The following is a 6,734-nucleotide window of genomic DNA, read 5'->3' on the forward strand; positions in this document are numbered from 1 at the left end:
CATTTTTTAGCAAACAAATGACTTATCCAGTTTGTAATTCAAAACTGGCCACCATTTAATAAATCCAAGAACTATTTACTCTTGTGAACATACAGTATACAGTGTCTGAGTTGTTTTCACACAAGTCTAAGCTGTGTACCCATGCAAATTACAAATAAACAAGCTTGATCCTAAGGAAAATCTTTCCTCTGTAAATGGATTTATCCTCATAAGCAATCTGAAATATGTCACGAGACTTCATACTTGTTTTTATATTACAGCCCCTTTTTGTAGTTGGTGGCCCATTCTCCATTAGCACTAAACACCAGTGCGACCAGTCAATACATCACATCAAATACCATAAGCTCAGAGATAATATATTGTACTCAGATATTTCCAAATTCTTTTAAATATCATGCAAATAATGTTTGACCTTTTGAAAAGGAAAGTGCTCACAGCTCAAGTTATAGGATGCCCCCAAAAATGTATGGAAGTAAATCCAACATTATCATTGATTTTGTGATTAACCAGATGTTAATTTAGAAATATTGATTAATATTTTGGATACTCACTCCTGAGCATTCTTTGAGACATTTCATGCGTTGTTAGAATTGCTCAGCTTCATGTAATATTTACAATTATCATTATTGTTTCTAATGATTTTCCCAGGTTAAGGTCATAATTTTTCTACAACCGCAAGTAGCCTACATTTTAAAGTCATTATAACACTTACAAACGCCAATGATTTATGTAAAGATTACAATTATCTGACTTATTTCCTTTTCGCACATCAGAATATTCACTTTCCGTTTTACATGTCTACTCAAAGCACAACAGTGAGAATATAGGTTTGACTTAAAATGTTTAAGTTGCACTGTAGGTGATTAGTGTTACACATCACCTGTTCACTTCGTTTAGTTTTCTAAACCAATACATCAACCATGGATTATCAAACATACCAGCAACATACCACACCAACAACCATTTTGCACCATTTGCATCTACTGAATTTGCAATTGTAGAATTTCTGGATCTAGTCATAGACATGAAAATTATCTGAAAAACAAAATAAAAACAAAACAAAAACATTGAATGTTACTCCAAATTTCTTAGCATGTTTGACAAGTTAGTGTGTTGCAAGTTCTTGCAAGGTGAACGAGAGTAAGTTTTGTTTTCAGACAAGACAAATGTATTTCATTACAAAAACGTACTTATAAAGATCCAATGTTTATGCCCATGTTTAAATCAAACAGGGTCACAGAATTGAAAACTATCAATTAGCATATACAAGGCAGATTTACATGGTATGTATACCTGCAAGTTTCCTATTAATTAGGGAGAGGATGCAAAACATTTTCATGACAAGCATGTTCATGAGAATGTTTTATCTTTTGTGCCTGACGTGTCATATTATGTATAATTAAACATTTTAATTGATTGACAGCCCTAGTTATTGGTAAATTACCATTAATTAGTGACATGTCCATACCCCCAATTCTCCCTCTTAGACCAGGCACTCTTTAAAACCCTGAAGTTCCTTGTTTAAAGAGTTTGTCACTTACCACCAAACTTATTGATTCCTCCTCGATCGCCCATTCTGATGGAGAAGGAGAGAGAAGTGAGACGAATTGAAGGTTGATGAGGGTGGTGCCCCATTTCACTCTTGAGGCTCTCCTTCACCCTTTAAAAAAAATGCTCTGTAAGCCTCCTGTCCATCCTGTCCCCTCTCACTGGATTCATATTCGATAATTACCCATTGGGGCTTATGGAAACCCTTTTGATATTCCTTCCTGAAGTCATGGAGGCCCATCATCATTTCCATTTGGCCTATTTCGCTCTAAAGAACATTTCTCACCACATCTCTTTACACGTGCAGCTTTTCATTGTTTTCAGTGCATCAGCGGAATCTTTTACCAAATAAAGGATTTTCTTTCATTAGATCTAAGGCACTTTTTAGCCCAGGACCTTTTCCCATTGTGCTGCAAGTGATAACAATGCTTACATTTTTTACACAGAAAATGCATACAGGACTTTTAAATTAATACAGAAATAACTGATGTGAACACCTTTCCCCATTTGAAATAATTCAGCACTTCTATATTGCTTTTAAATGTAACACTTTAAGTTACTGTACTTTAAAGCAAAACCATTTTTTTTCCACTGAAGGTTTCGTTTCAATATTTAGTCATACATTTCTCGAATTTACACTTGACTGATCCTCACTTTTCCAGTCCCTTTCTTCAACGATTTTCTGTCTCTGTTTTATCTTCTTCAAAAGGAAAAGCATAAATCACAGAACCTTGCAGAAAACAGCCTAGAAGGAGATTTAAAGATTCATTAAAGCATTTAAAGCAACACACAATAATCCTGTAGAACAAGTGCTTACTTGACAGCACCTCATGAGTGGAACATAATGTGTGATCACAGCCTACTGGATGAGTCTAAGATCACCTGCTGCTCATGTAATTGTGTAATATAATTTTATATGAGGAAGCTTTAATCATTTGTTATTTAAAAAAATGTTGTTTTCAAAATAATTACTTGACAAATTTGCTTCACTAACAGTGATACAAAAAAAGAAGAAAAAAGTTAAACATTAAATGACAGATATTTTCAATAATATATTTAATACATTTAGTATTTTTTTGTTTATGAAAATGTTTCAGCCAATATGTCTATTTAAAACAAAATAAAAATGTAAAAATATTCATACACTATCTATATTTCACCAACTCAGGAAAACTGTATAGCCTAACAAAAACAAACACTACTGATAAAATAAGAAACCACAACGTAACCCATTAACTTAAGATATCATACGTGTACAAAATGTCACTAAAAACTAGAAACATTTGTAAACAGTGACCTCAGTTTTACAAGGTTGTATCTGGCATTTTTGGTCAAAAATGAGTAAAGCAAATACACCTACATAGTGAATGGCATTTCATGCTCTTGTGTGATCACTTTTGCATTTTCTAAAATTCTAGGTCTTAATTATTTGAAAAGTCTATCTACTGCTTTCATGCAATGTGGCCATGTCAAGGCAAACATATGATGTGATGCAATACCAAAGGCAAAGAGGTAGAAATTATTTTTGGACCAACTTATTGTCACAGGACTTAAATGTCCAAACCCGTAATTCATTCATTTAGTCCAGATAAGTTGACTAAGAACAGATTCCAGACCTGGTAAATTATTGCTATTTAGGGTTAGGATTAGGGTTAGGTTAGGGTCAGGGGCGGATCTAGAAAAATATTTATGGGGTGGCGAGAGGGGGGCAGGAATTTTTGAGGGGTGGCAACATATGGCAGACTTATATATACTTAATTTAATCACGTTTATCACAGTTGGATGAGAAATAGTATTTACACACTAAAAAAGGGCACAGGCTGCCATTTACAAACTCATACAGACAAACTTAATCTCATGCAATCAATGTCTTGCATTTGAGGTTTCATGTGAAACAGTTCATATTAGGAATAAGTGACCATACAATGTGATCTCACTTAATAGGAGATAGAAGTATGATTGAAGTAAGGGCATTATTACCGGAAAGGCATTAAGGTAAGACACAGGTGATGACAGGCAGATGTGTGAGAGGGGAAGCAAACGCACGCAGCATTTGTACAAGAAGAAACTATACAAAGAAAAACTTACACATGAAGATCTATGGACTGAGCTGTACTAAAGTGAGCATAAATACACTGTGGAAATAAATAGGTCACGGCACTCAAATGAAGTACTGGACATCACTTTAATTGTTTAATCAGAACACACATTTTTCCGAACTTTTCAGTCTCTTGCTGCTCTGGCGCCATCTCGTGCTGCATTCAGTGCAGTCGGACATTGGAGATTCGCGCTCGTAAATTGTCAAATTGGCCATAACTTTTAATTCTTTGCTGCCAACTTGGCCACCCTATTGCCAATTTGCCACCCTATGCCACCCCAGTAGATCCGCCCCTGGTTAGGGTTAGGGTTAGGACTAGGATTATTTTTATAAAAAATTTTGTGAACCTTTGGCTGGTTCCATTTTGAAATGGGTGAAGACAAAGACAAAGTTCACACAATAAAAAAATTACATTCAGCAAGCTTGCACCAACTTAATGCCATGCATAATTTTCTGTAAATTCTTGAGAAAACATGAACATCAACAATAATTGTACATCAGACCATTCTGGCTGCTATATGGACAAATTCTCTGTATTCAGTTTCACTTCTTGTCAGTGTTACTGTTTTATGCGGATCAAAAACTTTACACCCCAAATCAAGACATTTTACCTTTAATTACTTGAGGTCTAGGCCACCATTCATTTTCAGCTCAACCAGTTTAGGTTTGCATATGGTGGAACCCTTTTGTATCTATTTTAGATAAAACAAACAGGTAAACCTCTTAACATGTTCAGCTTGTATCCAACATTGTGTAACTCTGATTCTCTAAACAACACACTGATGTATACAAGTGGACCTCGTGTGCTGAATACGATTTTTCAAGAGCAGAAAATCTTCACGACCACGACCACCTCTGTCAAACCCACCCACCCCACGACCTCCAAAGACACCGCCTCCACGGCCACGTCCACCTCTACCATCCTGGCCATATATGCCATCCTGACCACCATAGCCTCCTCCTCCACTACCACCATTCATGGGTGGGGAATCCTGATTGTAACCTAGAATTTAAATGAAGTTTAAAATCTCTCAATTTATCAGTAAATTACATGTCTGAACATCATGACATCAGTTGCATCAGCACTCTGAAATATAACTACCGGTAAGCTCTTCTAGGTTTTTTGAGAACCTGTATTCCCTGAACAAAATAAATAAATGTATTTTCTTTACCAAGATCATGTTATCAGTTATGCCAAACATAACTCTTAAACTCACCTCCCTGTCTGTTGCCCAAAGTTTAGAGGTGGAGGAGAACTGTAGCTGGGGGACTGGTTGTAAAAACAGCCACACCTGACTATGAATTAAGATTGTCCAATGTAGAGAAATAATCTCAATACCTGACTGGGACTGTCCATAGATGGAGCCATATCCACCCTGATTATGAGGAGAAGAGCTACTCTCTGAGCTTGGGTTGTAACATCCTCTGTAGCTCTGTTGGCTGGAGCTCTTGCCAGAAGTATGACTGTAACTCTGACTGGACTATCCTCCATAAACACCATAGCTGGGCAATTAATTAATGATTCTTTAGGTTAAAAGTGTGCAATAATGCAATGCCGAAACTTTGGATTTTTAACAATTGAATTAATTTTTTATGTTTGGCCATAATCTAAAGGGAAAGTCATAAATTAATTATATTCATTATATATGTTGGCATCTTGAGTGTGTACAAATGTTGACAGGGTTAGAAAGAGCGCCTGCATCGAGTGGCTGCATTCAAATTGGCAAATGCTGGGGACTAATCTTTTATATATTCATATATATATATATATATATATATATATATATATATATATATATATATATATATATATATATATATATTCATATTAGTCAGTTTCACCTTTCTTTTTAATTTCTCTTTCCCATTTTCTTGACATCTTAGCATTTCCATTTGTTTAACCATGCTTTGATAACTAGTGACCTCAATAAAGGATGTACACAAGAAAACAATAGCCCTCCTATCATTATTGCAATTCCCAAAAATATTCCCAATTTACAAAATGCATCTATCCTTAACAAATTAACAGGAGTCTGATTTGATACCAGGATAGGTATGGTTGCACTTTTATTTTTAGTTTGTAGTCTTTTTCTCTTCCCTGTGTCCACCTTCCTCCATCAAATGATGACTCCTCTTCACTTTCTCTCTCCCTTCTCTCTAATAGTCTACTTCTACTTCTCAACAATGTATCTGTCTCGTATAAATTTTTCTGTTTCTCTAATCTATTTCTACTTCTATTTCTTGTGCTTCTGCTTCAATCTCCTCTTCTTCTCTCATCACCTACCCTAACAGTTCTTCTTCACACACTGTTTTTTTCTTCATACTGTGCTTTCATTTTCTTCTAATGCTGTCTGTGCCTGTTCATAACAATCTAAAGGCAGGGTTCTCTCATTTTTTCTATCCTGTCCCTTCTTCGGTTTTACCCCTAGCACCCCTTTTTTTTTTTTTTTTTTTTAACTCCACATGTCCCTCCATCTGCATTCTCCTAAAACTTCTACAGTTCCCTTGAGTATTGGGAACTGACCTTCTGGGGGCACATATGGAGGTGGTTTTGCAAGGACCTCTCCTTTTTTACTTATCTCTTTTTCTGCATCTTTCAGTATATTTCTTGCCTGTCTTATATTTTTCAGTGAATTTTCTCCTTCTCTCTTTTTTACGCTTATCATTAATATTATAATTGTGTTATCAAAGTTTCCATTTCACACAAATTCCCGTTCCTTTGGCCATTTTATCATCATATTATGTTTCTCTTTATCCAGTTGTTTGAGAACTTATCTATAAGTTCTCTACACAATGGATATTTTAATCCTAATATGTTCACAGGAGTGGCTGCCATGATTTTTCTTATGATACAACAAACCCTATCTTTAGGAAAAATGTATCATTTACATTTATGCATTTGGCAGACGCTTTTATCCAAAGCGACTTACAGTGCACTTATTACAGGGACAACCCCCCCAGAGCAACCTGGAGTTAAGTGCCTTGCTCAAGGGCTCAACAGTGGCATCTTGGTGGTGCTGGGGCTTGAACCCCCGACCTTCTCTTTAAATTTGGAGGAGCTTTTTGAGTGTCCTTACCACCACGGGCA

The sequence above is a fragment of the Xyrauchen texanus genome, chromosome 8, assembly GCF_025860055.1.
Source record: "Xyrauchen texanus isolate HMW12.3.18 chromosome 8, RBS_HiC_50CHRs, whole genome shotgun sequence".
NCBI classification, from domain to species: Eukaryota; Metazoa; Chordata; class Actinopteri; order Cypriniformes; family Catostomidae; genus Xyrauchen; species Xyrauchen texanus.